This window comes from Dreissena polymorpha, chromosome 10 (genome assembly GCF_020536995.1).
Source record: "Dreissena polymorpha isolate Duluth1 chromosome 10, UMN_Dpol_1.0, whole genome shotgun sequence".
Lineage (NCBI taxonomy): Eukaryota > Metazoa > Mollusca > Bivalvia > Myida > Dreissenidae > Dreissena > Dreissena polymorpha.
The window spans coordinates 51,645,222-51,663,900 of NC_068364.1; the positions used below are offsets into that span (position 1 = coordinate 51,645,222).

General features: G+C 36.3%; 1 long non-coding RNA gene across 1 annotated transcript in view; it reads left to right on the forward strand.

Annotated features, from left to right (window-relative positions):
• Nucleotides 1-18,679, forward strand: part of LOC127847026 (uncharacterized) — a 99,951-nt gene that overhangs the window by 75,083 nt on the left and 6,189 nt on the right. The window lies entirely within an intron of this gene.

Consider the following 18,679-nt stretch of genomic DNA (forward strand, 5'->3'; position numbering starts at 1 on the left):
ATATGACATTAACGACAATAAATCCTGTAAGAAAACAACAACAACGAAACAATCAAAGGCTTTAAATTCTGACGGAAACTAATAATGAACTTGTTTTGCACCAAATGTTTAATATGATTTCCTTTTATTATTATTATCAATATGTTTGGAATGTTTTAACACGTGGATGTACGGTAACTAACAGAATCATATTGCGATTAACGTTCACATAAAATGTTCTATAATTTGAATCAACCGTGAATGTATCACACTAGTGTTACACTTGAGTAGGCATTATATTTAACAAAATAATAGGCGAAATATTTGCAATAGACTTGGAATGTGGGTACCATGATTTAAAATCGACCAGTATTACTATGAATAAGTTTGAGGCTACCGGAACATTTCGGCCTATTCGGCTTGTTATGTGCGAAGGAATTAAATTTCATCTTCTGCTGCTACATTATTGTTCATATCACGCACAATACTAATTAGCACTGTTTGTAACGCAAGCTGCTAAAAGACGACAGTGTCACGTAAAATTGAAAAAGAAAACAACAACATTTACCATAACCAGCTCGTCAGACGAAATCGTTTTTAATTCAAGTGAACGTTCAAGCAAGCAAGTATAACGGCTAAACCTTAAAACAGATTGGACAAACACTTGACTAGTCATATAATTTGTGTACACCAGTTCCGTATTTATTACTTTGTTCTTCAGAAAAGTTAAATGTTCTCGGAAAATAAATCGCTAGCTTTTGTGAGAAGCACTTACTGTTACCAATTTAAAAAACAAATGTCAGGCTAAACAAAAACATCGTTGTCTGATTTTGTTTTACATTCTTTCGGGAGATCTATATTGTGTAATGTTTCTATATCTATACTCTGTTCTTTGTTTATAGTTCCTTATAATTTAAGACATAACATTAAATACTGCATAGTCAAGCAGCTAGGTCATCAAGTGCGAAGCGTAGTAACGCAGTCGCTCTTGACTATTTGAACAGTTGTGCAACACATTTGTGCGACTGATTGCATTTGAACAATATATATATATATATATATATATATATATATACATATATATATATATATATATATATATATATATATATATATATATATATATATATATATATATATATATATATATATATATATACAAAATACAAAAACGCTGTATTATTTATTTTTTGCCGAAGCGTTCGACCTCACGGTCTTCATCAGCGGCCATTTTTAATTTTAAGATGTTTTATTACGAACGGAAATGACGTCGTGCATTCCCGGCGTCAACGTTGATTACGCGCCCTTTTATAAACATTTATTCTTGCGCGTTGATGCCATATGGTCGGTATGTCCTTAGTTTTGACTTCCACAATTGCTCCATGGTTTTGCGGTACTCGTCCGACCCGCTGAGTTTTTCGACTCCCATTATTTGGAAATCGTCCATGGAATGTCCGTCGGTGTAGAAATGTTCAGCTACCGGGTCACTGTGCTGTATGCGAATACGCGACAGATTCAATATGTCGCTGGTACAGAGTTCCGCCGGTCTCTCCCACATACACGCCACATACACGAACCTGCGACAGCGACGACAGTTGACCGCGTACACAACATTGGATCATTTGCAATCAACATTGTTTCTTACGGTGTACTTCCTGCCGCTGGGATCTGTGAAATATTCCGCCTTCATCATGTACGTGCAAATGGCGCATCTCTGCGCCCCACAGGGCCGCTCATATTGGGTTTTCGGAAGAACATCCTATTGTGTTTTTGTGCACTAGGATGTCTTGCAGGTTGCAATCCCGTCTGAAGGCTACTAAAGGGGGCTCAGAGAACACTTCCTTCATTCTATCAGACGTGTGCAGCGTGTGTAGGTGTCTACGGATGATACTGCCGATGTTGGGTAGTGCGCGCGAAAACGTTATCACCAGCGGAATCCTTGTATTATGCTCCGAGTTTGTCTTTTCGCGTAAAAGGTCCTATCTCTTTTTATTGTCGACCTTTATTAATTCGGTCTCCACAAACGCCCCGTCATATCCACGGTTCACGATCTGTGTTTTCACCGCCTGTCTGTGCTTCCGGTAGGCAACCTCCTCTGAACAGATTCTTTTCGCACGCACACCCAGACCATATGGTATTGCTTTTTTTGTAGACTCCGGGTGCGAAGAATCCCTGTGAAGGTACAGGTGTTTATCGGTAGGCTTAGTATATAGGTCGGTTTGAAGGCGTCCGTTCCGTATTGATGTCACCGTGTCCAGGAACTATAGTTTTTCTGAAGAATAGCGGAGCTTGAGTTCAATGCGAGGGTTGATTCCATTTCCTTGTGTGTGGAAAGTTTTAAGTGCCTCGATACCATCTGTCCATAAGCCCCACACATCATCCACAAACCGGAAGTAAGCGAGTGGTTGCTTTTCTGACCGCCGGAACAGTGTCTCTACCCAAGCACCCATGTAGGTTGATGCATAGTTCAGCCCGAGGCGTGAGCCAATAGCCGTCCCTTCTGTCTGTATAAAGTGTTCGTCGTTGAATGAGAAAGTGTTTCTCTCCAACACAGTATCCATCATCACGATGACGTCCTCTGTAGGAATTTCCGGGTCCGTTCGCACGGGCCTATATATATATATATATACTGCCTTATAAGTTAAGTGCATTAGACACATAGTGTTTCCTTTTATACCAGCAGCTATGTTATAATCACATCCGCATTTAATATAGCGATTAATGTAAACAATTCCCCACAATCATACATAAACAAAATTCGACATTGTGTGGTCTAACTGTTCGATTTGAAATACGTAGATTGATTGATTTTATTTGGTAAACATATGAACATTATATAGTTACTACATAATGCAGACAATATAAAATATATTATCACAGCAATATACATAGCAAACCATGGAATGCACACACAATACCAAGGATAACACAAAAAAGAGAAAAATGATTTTCACTTATTTCCATTGTGGTCCTTGTTATTGGTGGCAGTAACCATGAAACAGTCATGTATTAGATTTTAATAATGTATATGTATCAAATATGTACTGTTTAATAAAGTATATTACTGATTAAGAATGAATAAATATAATCACATGTTCATTATTATCACAGAAGTTGCATAAGAAAGTTACACACTGCATAGGTAGTTAATAAACACACTTTGTAGCATACTATAAGTTAAAGAATAATTATGAGATCCTTGCATCTTATTGATCATAAGACTTAAAAATGTATCACAGTATTTTAACAGAACATAAAATTCATAATAAAAATTATACTATAAAAAGCTATAAAGACTCTAAAAACTGTTTCTTGATGGCACCCTTGAAATTGTTAGGTTTAGGTACATCCCTGATGTTTTGAGGAAGATTGTTCCATAAACAGATACCATTATATGTAAATGTTTTAGAACCAAAACTTCCTACTCTTGGTTTGGAAAAACGACCAGAGTCTTCAAATGTAAAATTTTCAGCAAAATGATCAGATTCTGGCTGAGCTACCATATTAGACCTAGTACAACGATTATGTACGCCAGACACTGGCTTAAAATTCTCACCCATATACTCTGGTGCAAGGCCATTTTTAATCTTATGTACATGACAAAGTATGATCTGTTCTACTCTTTTTGAAACAGGCAGCCAACCTAAATGTGAAAACTGTTCTTGACCAACATGTGATCTGTTATCCATATTCAGAACAAACCTAATCATCTTGTTTTGTGTAGTTTGAAGCCTATTTTTAAGTGACTGAATAAGACCAGGGTACCAAAAAGAGCAGGCATAGTCAAAGTGGCACTGTATAAGAGACATGACAAGGAGTTTTCTGGTGTGCAATGTTAAGAACTTACTATTTCTGTATAGGAACTTTAACCTTGAGTTTGCCTTTGTTATAATTGATCTAGCAATGGTTTTACCAGACAGGAACTGGTCCAATACAGCACCTAGGTACTTAACAGAACTTGATAGAGTAATTGACACATCATTGCAAGAGACATTTAACTGAGAATTTGACCTTAGTTTGGGCTTTGAGCCAAACAATATAGATTCTGTTTTACCAAGATGTAGGGAAAGTTTATTGTCCACTAACCACTCACTTATAAGTACGAGATCGCTAGAAAGAATGGATTCAATTTCTGAAATGTGTTTACCAGCTACCAGGATGCCAGTATCATCAGCATAAAGTAAAATTTTATTTCTTACCACAGCGGCCATATCATTCACATAAATTAAAAATAAAAGGGGACCTAAAATGGAGCCCTGAGGAACACCACATGAGATGGAGGCCTCGAAGGACATAGTACCTGATACGTCAACAACCTGATGGCGATCGGAGAGATAGGAGGTAAACCACCTGACTGCGTCACTATGGAGACCAATAGCCTCAAGTTTCATGATTAAAATACTATGATTGACGGTATCGAAGGCCTTCTGTAGGTCTAACAATATCATACCAACCATCTTACCTTCATCCATCTTAAAACGAATATAATCAGATATATGGGTAAGGCAGGTGTCTGTAGAATAGCCACGCCTAAATCCTGATTGATAGCTATACAGAAGCTTTTTGTCATTCAAGTAACCTTCAACTTGGTCATAACTTACTCTTTCAAGGATCTTTGAAATGATACTTAAGATCGAAACCGGTCTGTAGTTTTCAATCTCAGTCTTAACACTTTTCTTATAGAGGGGAATAACTCTCGCTGACTTGAGGTCATCAGGAATAGAACCCTGTATGATTGACAAGTTAACAATATGAGCAAGGGGACAAGATATGAAAGAAGCACTATCCCTAACAAATCTAGCAGGAATGCCATCCAAACCTGAGGCCTTATTAGCACTTAATTTATGTGTATGCTTTAAAATTGTATTTTCAGACACAATGGAAAATGAAAAACTATTTGGCACAACACCTTTAGTAGCGTAGTAATTACTTACAAAATTCTTGCCATATTTATTAAAACTTTTTGGAAGTTTCTCAACAAGTATAGAAGCAACTGTTGTATAAAATGAGTTAAATTTTTCAGCTACTGTAAATTTGTCAAAGGAAATTTGCCCATCAATCTGAAGCCCTATGCTACTTGATGAAGAGTTCCCTTTTTTAGTGGGAAGACCTAACTTCTTAAGTGTGTCCCAGAGAGATTTAGAATTGTTTTTATACTGTTCCAGTTTATCTGAAAAATAATGTTTCTTGGCCTTACAGATAAGTGACTGAGCTTTATTTCTCAACTCCTTAAAATTATTAAAAACTTTCTTCCATTCTATTTATCTTATATACATGAAAAGCTTTGTCTCTTGCCTGGATACTATTTAAAATATCAGGAGTTATCCAAGGCTGAGTGCGTTGTTTAAATCTAACTTCTTTTACAGGTGCAATGCCATCAAGAACAGATAAAAATATACTTTTAAAATTATCCCAAGCTACAGAGACATTGTCACTTAGTAAGACACTACTCCAGTCTGTAGATAAAAGACATTGTTCAACGTTTTCTTTACTGTAGTTTTTCAATGATCTGGTGTGTACATTGTAATGTTTACCAATTGACATATTTAATTTCTTGCGTGTACAATAAACAATACAATGGTCACTTATTGATGAATCAATGACTCCACAATGAGAAATTAAATCATTATCTGATACAAGAACTAAGTCTATGCATGTTGATGAAGTATTACAAATTCTAGTAGGTTCTTGAATAAGTTGTGTCAAATTAAATATATTTTTAAAAGATAATAGTTTGTCAACCAGAGAACATTTGATTAAAACATTTACGTTAAAATCTCCCAATATGACAGTTTCATTTTCAACATGAACAAATTCTGAACACAAAGATTCCAACATTTCAAAAAAGTTCAGTTGTGTTGGTGGACGATATATAGTGCCACAAAGTATTGGTTTACTTTTAGGTAGCAAAATGTCAATCCATGTGGCCTCAAGATCATTTCTCGTCATGTCATCTCTAGGGTTGAAGGCTAGGTCTTGTCGAATATAAGCACACACCCCGCCACCATGTCGATTCCTGTCGTGCCGCCTAATAACATAGTTTGGAATGGAGACTTCAGAGTCTGAAACTGTATCATCTAGCCATGTCTCAGTAAGACATATACAAGCTGCACGTGTACGATTGGCTAGTAATCTTATCTCGTCTAGCTTGGGGATCAAACTTCTGACATTTAAGTGAAGGAAATGTAAGCCACGATTCCTAAACACCTTGTACTGGCTGTCATTGGATGCACACGACTGGTCGGATGTTAGAGAAGAACGACTCCCCTGATCAGATGGCCCAGGGCAAGGATGAACGTCACCACAAAGCAATAATAATATAGGAAGTTGATGTTTGGTGTTACAACATCGATATAAAGTGTTTCTCTTTCTGTCTGTTGTAGAATAAGAAGTAACAAATTTTTCATAAAATACCAACTGTCCATATGAAACATCAATAGTCGACCCTTGTTGAAGTAAGTGGGTGGGGAATATGTCATCTTGGATAAAACGTTCACCGATCCGTGAAAGGATAAAAACAGCAGTAAAAATACATCTTGTGTAGTTCATTGTTGTTGAATTCACTTATGGCAATAATTGGAATTGTTTGTATAACGTATAAACTTTCAAAATTATAAATATGTTTTAAAGGAAGTAAACAAACATGACCGTTACGGGTTACACACCACTATGTTACGTATTTTAATAACAGTGACGGTATTCTTCCAAATACCTTGTAGTGCTATTTCATTTAATATGGCATGATCGGCATATTATCCCTTAAAACTAGACGTCTTATGACTTCATTTGATCGTTTGATTAAATTTTGATGTGTATGCGTCTCCTTTTTTGCAAGCAGAATTGTATGCATATTGCTATAACATTGCCACATACTGTTGAAAACGTATTGGTTCTGAAAGTTATCGACACAAAATTAAACTGCGCCATATGAAAATGCTAGCAAAACATCATGTTTTGACTCGCAAGTTTGACACTTATAAGAAAACTTTGTGAAAGTTGTTAAGATACGTCCGAATGTTTGACATTGTACGTCATTCTTTTGATTTACGTTTTAATTTGGAGCCGTCAAAAAGGATATAATTTAAAAATGAAATAATATAGCGGCATTAAATTCAAAATACTTGTTATGCATACAACATGATGGTCTTGTTTTCTACAGCGAATGCAGATAATTGATAATGTCACAGTCCGAAACATCACAGATACATTATATTCGCATGCCACAATGCAGAGAACATGGCACAAATATATATATGAGTCATGTCGTCAAAAAACCTGTATTTGTGACAAATTTTCACATTTTCTGTTTTCTATAGATTGATAAAGACTGTTCTGTGCTTGTTATTATGATACCAAATTTAAAGGTATAGCCCCATTACTTACTGAGAATCTTTTATTTTAGTAACAGAACTGCAGAGGTGTTTTGACGTTTACAACGTTTACAACGTTTTCAAGTATAAATCGCATTCAGATGTATGTTACATCAAAATCCACACTTATGAACAAGACATACAATTAAATTAAACAACACATTTATTTTGTTAAATATATGTTATTAGATATATATTTGTTCTAAAAATAGTTGTGACAAACGTAAAACTGTAATCTAACATGCGTTGCATAGCAACAAAGTCCACTATATTTACATCGACCAGCAAACCATACAATTTAAATCATATTTTTTTCTAAACCAATCTCACATATTTTCAAAACATATCATTTAGTTTTTCATAGGAATACACACATCATGTTTAAAACAAACACTATCAATTACACCATCAACACATATACCAACTATGTCCAATAAAAAAAAAAAATTCATTGTGTTGAAATGCTAGATTGTAATTTTCCAAAAGTGCTTTTCCTTAAAAATTAAGAGTCGAGTAACCTTTAATCATATCTACTTTTTACACTTATCTATTTTCTTATAATTATTCTTAGCATGTTCACAATTTAGAATTCTTCGTTTGACATGATTTCTATAGAAACAAGCAGAAGGGCATACAAATATTCCATTCGATATGAAAAAGTGTTATTTATATGTGTTATAAATAAACCAATGTATACAAACAGACATTTAAGGATATCAAAAAAGTTCAAGAGAATAAGTTTGAAGTTATTTGTCATTCGCCTGAAAATATTCATAGTTTAATGTGTGCAATCTCTCGCCGTAGATGCCATTGGTGCGAAAACATAACTATAGTTGTGTTTCTGGACAAGGGCAAGTAGCATCCTTGTTAGTATCGCTGAGATATGTCCTGACACTTTTGTACAAGTAATCCTGTTTGTTTTGGATGAGTCTTATGGCATCTACAATCTGCGGTCTTTGGTATGGAATATGGACGCCATCCATATCCACAGTAACCTTGACCCTTGGACATCCGACTCCCGTGCGCATTGTGACCACACCTGGCCCTTCCGTCGAATAATGTCGTTCAAACTTTTTTTTACTAAACAAATCAAACCATGTATTTGTTAAAATGTTTAAAACGTGTTTAAACTTTGCTAACATAAGGATACGTTATCTAATTAGATTTTTTTACGAAATAGACAGCACAATGCAATGAACGATGCGTTAGTGGAAATACCCTTTATTACTCACCTTGTGTCATTATATTGACACGAAGAAAGCGATACAAGTGTACATTGTTCACCTTATTTATTCAAGGATTGCCGATTCAGTCATCCCTTTTAAGCGTGAAACAGTAGACTGAAAATGATTTTTGCTTTGTACACGCACCACACCATGCTAGAACTTGACTTTAAACAAACATGGACACGTCATTAAAATACTAATGTTTTGACGATGTATGTTTCAACAAAAGGCGCTTTGCTCCATTCATAAGAGTTTCTTTAAACGAAAATGGTTGACCGTTGTCGAGCACAACATTTGTACAAATGAATAGTTGAATAGTGCCTGAATCGTTTGTAGAAACAGAGTATGAATTGTTCACATTTATATCAAATGTTTGCTTTCCGTAACTGTTATCGTACAATGTCAAATATTGATCGAAGCTTCCCGTTCACATTTTAAGTTCAAGCACTTGAACAATCTGTATAAACATAACTCACGCCAATCAACATGTTTTGTACATTGAGCTAAATTGTGTAATTATTGACATGAGATAGGACATCAAATATGTTAGCGTTTATGATTTAAATAGTATCTAGTTTATTAGCGATTTTACTGCGTCACCTTTTTTGCGGACGTGCACATAACATGTTTCGCACGTTGCTGTGTTTAATGTTCAAAATAGGATTTTCGTTAACAAAGGTGTCAAAATCCACATCCGCACAATAATTGATTACATTATTAACATATTGATTGTGGTAGTGTAGATCTTTTCACTTTGTTCAATTAATTTACCACGTGATACAATAATAACACATTTGTTGTTTTTTGTTTAATTTATATATGCAGCCGTTTGTAACGCAATCCTCGAAGCAAATTTGTGTCCACCTATAGCCTGTACATGTGCTTGTGTATTTTATTAAAGCGTGCGCAAAATTAAAATGGAATTGTATTATGTTAAATGTTTAAAGAGTTACTTAAAGCAATGGCAGTCAAATTTGTTGTATAAGCTTGAATATTTAAAAGGTACTTGCAGCTATCGCCATTTTCACGATCTTAAATAACCTATGCTTTATTATTTGCCTGAAGTGTTCGCAAGTTATACTTGAATCGACCAGTGTTAATAGTATTCGCTTTTCAGTTAACGCCTTACACATTCCCGACAAAGACTCCTGACAGTTTCTAAACATACTGCAACGACAATCGCACTAAAACATCGTGACGCTATCGAACGGTTTGCTTCTTGACTCTTTCGAATCAGTTTCGATACATTGTGACGAGCATCGGAAATTATTCGAACTTGTTCGGCGTGATTGGCCATGTACACCAGACAGTAAGGTGTTGCAAATAACATTCAGGTTCTCAGTCAGATGTGTCTTTCGAGAAACTATCGGGGTATTTTTGGTTTTAAGGAGTCAAATTGATTTCGTGGAATAAGAGTCGGCACGGAGTCAGGACATTGTTTATAAAAACTAGATGTTCGTAGTGTTGTCTGAAGGGATCTAACTTATCAGACCAACGTTCATTAATTGAAATTGTGCCTTCGTGTCTGTGTGCTATTGTCATTGTATAAAGTCACCATTAATTCATGGCATCGTACTCTCGCCGTTGTTTAATTGTCACCCTTTATTCCTGTCATCGTACCAAACTAATTGCAACATCCGCCATCTTTAGCCTACGTCTATGTCATCATCGATGCACCATCCTGCTGTACGACTTCATATCCTTATCATTTAACAAATGTCGTAGAGTCTACCAGAAATTGCCCATACAACATGAATCATACTGAATCATACGTGAATCCGTAACACGTGTTGTACTCGTGCGTCGCCTTGTAAAATGCATTCATCTTGAAATGAATAAAATTGGAACATTATTGAACCCGACATAGGAAATGGTGCTTTGGTAAGGCTCTCGTTTTTGAATAAATAAAAACCGAACCCCGAGCGTACAAAAGTATGAAGTCCCAAGTGTGTCTAACTGTGTAAATTTCGATAATACAAAGGCAGATTGTGAAAGGACGTTGATACCTTGACATAAAAACACGATGACGAGTGGTTCAAAGCAGATGAAACATTGACACGAAGACAGGATGACAGATACTGCAAAGACGATGGTTACTTGCCAATAAGTCACGATGACTGACGGTACAAGGACGATGGTACATCGACAAAAAGTCACCAAGCAGAATGGTGCAAGGATGACGGTTCATTGACAAGAAGTCACCAAGGCGGATAGTGCAAGGGCGACGGTACCATGATCCGAAGTCACGATGACGGATTGTGCAAGAAGGATTCACCTTGAAACAAAGTCAAGATGATGGATGGTTTAATGAGAATTGTACATTATCATTATGCTTGATAACGGATGGATTAAAGAAAATGGTGCCTCGATACAAATGCACGATATCGGATGGAGAAAAGAAGATGGTACCTTGACACGAATGCACGATGACGGATGGAGCCAAGAAGATGGTACCTTGACACGAATGTACGATGATGGATGGAGCAAAGAAGATGGTATCTTGAAGCGAAAGCACGATGACGGAATTATTTCTTAATACCAAGAAGATGGTACCTTGACACGAATGCACGATGACGGATGGAGCCAAGAAGATGGTACCTTGACACGAATCCACGATGATTGATGGAGCAAAGAAGATGGTACCTTGACCCGAATGCACGATGATGGATGGAGCAAAGGATATGGTACATTAACACGAATGCACGGTGATGGATGGAGCAAGGAAGATGGTACATTGATACGAATGCACGATGATGGATGGAACAAAGAAGGAAGATGGTACACGGGTACGAATGCACGCTGACGTATGGAGCAAAGAAGATGGTACCTTGCCACGAATGCACAATGATGGATGAAGCAAGGAAGATGGTACTTCGATGCGAATGCATGATATGGGATGGAGTAAAAACGATGGCACCTTGATACAAATGCACGATGACGGATGGAGCAAGGAAGATGGTACCTTTACATGAATGCGCGATGACGGATTGAGCCAGGAATATGGCACCTTGACGGGAATGCAAGATGACGGATGGAGCCATGAAGATGGTACCTTACCAGGAATGCACGATGACGGATGGAGCAAAGAAGATGATACATTTGATACGAATGCACGATGACGGATGGCGCAAGGAAGATGGTACCTTGATACGAATACAAGATGACGTATGTAACAAAGAAGATGATACAATTGATACGAATGCACGATGATGGATGGAGCAAGGAAGATGGCACCTTTATACGAAAGCAAGATGACGTATTTAGCAAGAAGATGATACATTTGAAACGAATGCACGATGACGGATGGCGCAAGGAAGATGGTACCTTGAAACGAATGCAAGATGACGTATGTAACAAAGAAGATGATACATTTGATACGACTGTACGATGACGGATGGCGCAAGGAAGATGGTACCTTGAAACGAATGCAAGATGACGTATTTAGCAAAGAAGATGATACATTTGATACAAAAATTCACATCCAAATAATACTAGTCACCATTTCAAGCGTCCAAGTTGCATATGTAAGACACACAGGTCACCCTTTCTCGTGCGTAAGATCTTTTTTTCAGATTCCGAAGATCCCATTAATGATACCAAGATACATTTCAAGTGTCAACGATACCCAGGAAAGACGCGACATAAGACACACATTACAGTGTCCGTATCCCCATTTCTGATGACCCGTATCCAAATGTCAAGTGCGAACATCCCGATATCAGATTCCCATGACAACATTTTTGATTCAACTAATTCCAATGTCCGATGCCAAAGATCCCCATTGTAAATTCCCCACGTCCAAATCTCGTTTTCCCAGTTCCCCGTTGTTCATGCCCAGTTTACCATATCAGATTCGCAAGATTCCTAAGATCGCCATTTATTTGCATCTTTCTCTGTCGTATTAGACGAATGGCAATTTTCACGTAACAATAATACAATACGAGGTTCCGAAAGAAAAATCGCACACATTATGCATGTACTTCGAGGTCAAAATAGATTGTGGCATGAGGAGTTAAAAACAACATGTATCGTAGAAACAGTTAAATGAAAATTGTATCAAGACATTTACAAACTCAAGTGATTACCAAATGTGTGTATCAAGTATGTAATGAATCTAATTAAATACGACACATATTTGTGAATTTTCATAAATGAAATGAGCTGCATCGGTAAAGTGTAGATAGTTTAGTATTAAACCGATATTTCGTCGCATTTTCACCATCTATAAGGACTGCGTGTTACTCGGGTGCTAATGACACATTGAAAAAACTTTGCCATAAATGGAACACGCTCATCGGAGATATTTTGTTTGCGAATGCACAATCTGGATGTAAAATGGTTAAATGCAGTAGCGGACTACTTTCTTCCGTATACGCATATTATGTTACCTATGGGGCGAATTGCAGAAGGCAATCGCCCAAATAAGGTTGAAGTAGCTCACGTTACCTTACAATAAACGGGCATGGTCCAAATATCGTAAGACTGTACGGAAGTAAACATAAATAGATCTTCAAGGGTATTTACATTCACTCGGAAATTTCACTTTATAGCGGCATATTCAAGGAAAAATGGTTATAACGACACATTCGAAATATTATGATTTCACTTCAAAAAAGTAAACTGTGAGCTCTTGTCGTTCAAGAATCACGGTTCGGTTGAATATAATTCGTTGTACAATGACGCTTACGTCTAACAGTAAACGTTGTTATTGTAAGATCAATGAGATCCAAGACTCTTATCGCCAGTATCGGTTTACATTTTATAAACTTCTGTCTTCTTCGGAATGTATTTTACTGCTTAACGGCTACTCTAATCGTTCACACATATGGCCATCTTATTTAATTAATCTTGATATCATATGTATTCAAGCATTGATCGAATGAATCTTGAATGTAAAATTACCCAGTATTATGACAAGTACAGACTGTCATTTTTGACGATGCTGTTTCAGCATCGTCTAAGGTATGATACCATTAAAAAAATCTTCACAATGGCGACCTATGTAAAAGACCGAGCCAGTCCGATTGCGATAATGCTCGGGTCGTAGAAATACCGAAATCCCCGTAATTACCAAAATCCTCCGAAATCCGCAGAAATTCACCAAAATCCCCAGAAATCCCCCTTAATATTGATTATATCTCAAAATACTGCGGTTATTACTATAGAATATTTCAAAATACACTGAAATCACTGATGAAACATTGTTTTTATCAAAATTTGATCGTGAAAAATAAAATATAAACATTATTATTGGGATTCCCTGTATGAATTCATACTGCATATTTGCACAAGCACGATCAGGTACCGAAATCCCCGTTGTAAAGACCTTCAAGTGTCAAAAATTCATCTGGGGCTTTTTTATATTATAAAGCAGCGGTACAGTCAAAAACTTAACAACAATATCCCACTTCTGTTGAAAAATATTGACTTGTAGCGGGGATTTCGGTAATTCTACATTCGCCTAGCAGAGTTGTCGTTCGTGTTTCAACATTCAACATGGCCGCCCCCATAAGAGTCTCGTGTCAAAACTTTCTTACAGCATGCATTAGCTTGTTTCGCTATTTAGAAGCTGTCATTTAGGATATATGAAAAATGTATTCACTAAATCTCCGCTTATGACAACAATAGATGGAATTCGAAGGATATATACTCGATGTGAATGAAGAACTTTCTGGGTCATAACAGCTTGACACGGCAAAACTGACCTACTGGTATTTTTAGTCATCAATTAAAGTCACATTTTGCTTTATAAATTGTATTCGAGCATTTTGCGACTTATTGAATGACTATGATACCCGATATCAACATTTCATCGGGGATTTGCAGATCACCAAGCTGTCCTGCAATTCAGCATTGATTTCAAACTCTTTACTCTATGTGAGTACTTTTATATCATTTTAAAGTTAAATGAACCGTGTCACAGTAAAAGAGGCACTAAGGCGATTGTGGCCAGTTTGGATCTAGATCAGCCTTAAAAGCTGTTTGCTTAAAAGCGGTTTTCTGACAATAACAAATAATCTAATTTGATACTGATTGGACTGCGCTTTTCCTGTGACCTGGCTCAAATAATATAATTGTCATTAATCAAATTATTTATTTCGAACATTAACCAATTGTTGTTCTTGTCCCTCGGGATCAATGGCTCAAGCACTTTCCTATTGAGAATTGAATACTGCTAAAGACGATGCTAGGGGGCGTGAGAGATATTGCACCTTCCATTATCGCTCGATTGTTCATTTTCGGCTCGGGTACTACGTTCATGTACCCCGGATACTCTTACATGTATCCCGGGTACTGTAAATATACTAAAATTTACCCGGGAAATTTAACCCTAAATCAGTCGTTGTCGACTTTTTTGTATTAATTATATGTAGACATTTATGTCAATTTTCTGTAGAATAGCCTCTATATTATCGGAACGCATACTAAAAAAGCATATTGATGCAGTGTTTTTGAAGAGACGTTTGTTTAAGATAATCGGTTGCGCGTTTTAAGACATCGGATTTAAGGCGCGAATACAACAGTCTAATATGGACCGAGTACAATTACGTATATTAACCGTACCTTGAGTACATGTAGGTATACTTAAGAGTACCCGGGATATATGTAAGTATACTTAAGAGTACCCGGGGTACATGTAAGTAGTTCCAGAGCCGACAATGACCAATCAAGCTCCATTATCTCTCATGAACCGACTCAAATAAAATCGATTCGGCAATATTTGACTTTATTTTTACTCTCGAGGGATCGAAAAATTTCAAAATTATACTAAAAGCCCTACGGGTTTGATCCCCAGAAGCGACATTGAAAACAAGCCAACTTTGTAATCTAATAGGCTGCCAAACCTGATATACAATGATGACGTGATTTTTTTCTCACATGATGTTCATCAGTTATATTATATAAAAACTCACAGCAGTAGTAAACAACTGGACAATAATTAAAGAACGCATCTTTCAATTAAGTTTGACACTTTGATTTTGACATGGCCTAGATTTAAATATGTGACTTGGCTTTACCAGCACTCTTGTAACAGAGCTAAAGTTTAAATTTACCATTGAAGATCACCTAAATCCAGATTTGCTATTATAGAAGTGTGGAAAGTTTTAAGGGTGTGACAAGTAAGCAAAAATTGGTCATTACCCAGAGGCCACAACTGATCTATGACTGTTTTAAAACAAGAAAAATCAGTGCCTGATTTAGATTTTCTTACATAGTTCAATAAAAACTAATTTCAGAAGCCTGGTAACAGTTTAACGGTAATGTTACCAATGTGTCAGACCAGGGCCTTGATTTTGAAATCTAGGACATGCATGGTCATTTCTTCATGAAATCAGGACAAAAAATGTATTTTAAGTCCTTAATTGACCTGGCTATAGTTCTCAGATTATTATAAGCTCAATCAGTATATTTATATCATTATTTATGCTTTGTGTATTGTAAACATATACACAATCATGCAGTTACATGATAGCAATAATAATATCAAAGCTACCCATACTATAAAAGTCATTGACAAAGCCTATGGCAAAAATGTGAACACATTGAGTGTAATCGCCCTCTCGTGCCAGCAAAAACAACATATTGACAGGATGTCATTTTTGACAGTTCTACTTTCACTTTCATTTTGTGATATCAAACTATAACAATTTTGTGGCTTAGAAAAATATCGCTATTGCTGTTTATGCCCCCGGTAGGGTGGCCTATAGCAGTTTAACTGCCCGTCAGTCAGTCAGTCAGTGTGTCAATCCGTCCGCCCGTCCGTCCGAAATTTTTAACATTGCCCATAACTTTTGCAATATTGAAGATAGAAACTTGATATTTGGCATGCATGTGTATCTCATGGAGCTGCACATTTTGAGTGGTGAAATGTTAAGGTCAATGTCATCCTTCAAGGTAAAAGGTCAAAGGTTAAATTTTGCAATATTGGAGATAATAATTTGATATTTGGCATGCATGTGTATCCCATGAAGCTGCACATTTTGAGTGGTGAAAGGTCAAGGTCATCCTTCAATGTCAAGGTCAAAGGTCAAATTTTGCAATATTAAAGATAGCAACTCGATATTTGGCGTGCATGCATATCTCATGGAGCTGCACATTTTGAGTGGTGAAAGGTCAAGATCCTTCAAGGTCAATGTCAAATTTTGCAATATTGAAGATATAAACTCGATATTTGGCATGCAAGCGTATCACATGAAGCTGCACATTTTGAGTGGTGAAAGGTCAAGGACATCCTTCAAGGTCAAGGTCAAAGGTCAAATTTCGCAATATTAAAGATAGCAACTCGATATTTGGCGTGCATGCGTATCTCATGGAGCTGCACATATTGATTGGTGAAAGGCCAAGGTCATCCTTTAAGGTCAAGGTCAAAGGTCAAATTTTGCAACATTGAAGATAGCAACTCCATATTCGGCATGCATGCGTATCTCATGGAGCTGCACATTTTGAGTGGTGAAAGGTCAAAGTCATCCTTCAAGGTCAAAGGTAAAATATATGGCTTCAAAGCTGCGCAGCAGGGGGCATTGTGTTTCACAAACACAGCTCTTGTTTAATATATTTTCCGCACATTTCTTAAAAAAAAAACTTACATCAAAACACGATTTTCTTCGTTAATTCAAACATTCCTGAGAGACTTGTGTATATATTTCGCTTACATTTTGACGCGCGTAGGTAGGACCGCATTACCACTCTCGAAATGTGTATTCATACAATTGCCTTCGATGAACTTATCTGATATTTGACGGAAAGGGCCGAAAATGTGCGATTGTGGGTCAAGTTTTCCACAGGTACTACTTTCCCGTTCCCCCATTTTTTTCCGTACCTAAAATTGTTCGTTACCAATTTTTGTTCGTACCCAACTTTTTTCGTACCAAATTTTTTTTAAATCCCCAAATTCTTTTTCGTACCCAAATTTTTTTCGGTCCCAATTTTTTTGTTCCCAAATTTTGTTTCGTACCCAAATTTGTTTTCGTACCCAATTTTTTTTTTCGAAAAATGTTTGTCGCAAATTTTGTTTCGTACCAATATACACAATTGTGGTGATTGTGGTGATGTAGATAAACTTAACTTGATGCGTTTATATCCATCCTTTCAAAAGCATCGTAACACCAGTTGAATATTTTATAAAAATATGGCAATTAAAAATGATGCTGTGTCACTGTCACTGTGTTACATACATCGATTCATCGGCATTTTTAATACGACTTAACGAAACAAACATCTATTTATTGAACAGCATAGACAATTAAGTCAATTGTTTAATCAATAATATTTACCGTTACAGCTTTATCATCACGCGTGTTTTTGCACCTTATATTGATCATTCCGATTAAGGACATGTGTCAACGCTCATGAAAAATCTACCTTTGAAGACAGAATATTTGCTGTTATTTGATGTTTTACATTAATTTACGTGAAATATTGTCACCGATTTCAGATGTATTCAATGATTGATTCTTATACTTCAAGATATCGGCACAAACTGCACGACAAATTGTCTGTTTTGCACGTATGAGTTTTGCAAATGTATTTAAATAACTTGAGATACCCTGTTCATTCTGCACCTTGCGCACAAGTAAAGAGCTCATTGAGTAATGGGCTATCACACGTGTTTTAAATCGAGTAAATGGTCAACTAACGTCTCAAAGAAATATAATAACGCAAGTATTCATTAAATTGAAATTTCTCAATTAACTTATTTAACGTGTCAGTTTGAAAATATTTCTTTACCGGTGCTTTTTTAATCTCCAAAATTATTCAGACACAGTCAATGAATCTGCAACCCTAGTGTGTGTATATTTAATGATAACTTTAAACATTTGCGTTAAATAAGAGCGACATCTCACACAGCAACAATGCTATATATATATATATATATATATATATATATATATATATATATATATATATATATATATATATATATATATATATATATATATATATATATATATATATATATATATATATATGCTATGTATGCGTCGTCATCTGAGAAAACGGGGCTTAAAGCATATGCGTAAAGTTTCGTCCCAGATTAGCCTGTGCAGTCCGCACAGGCTAATCAGGGACGACACTTTCCGCCTAAATTTGATTTCCGTTTAA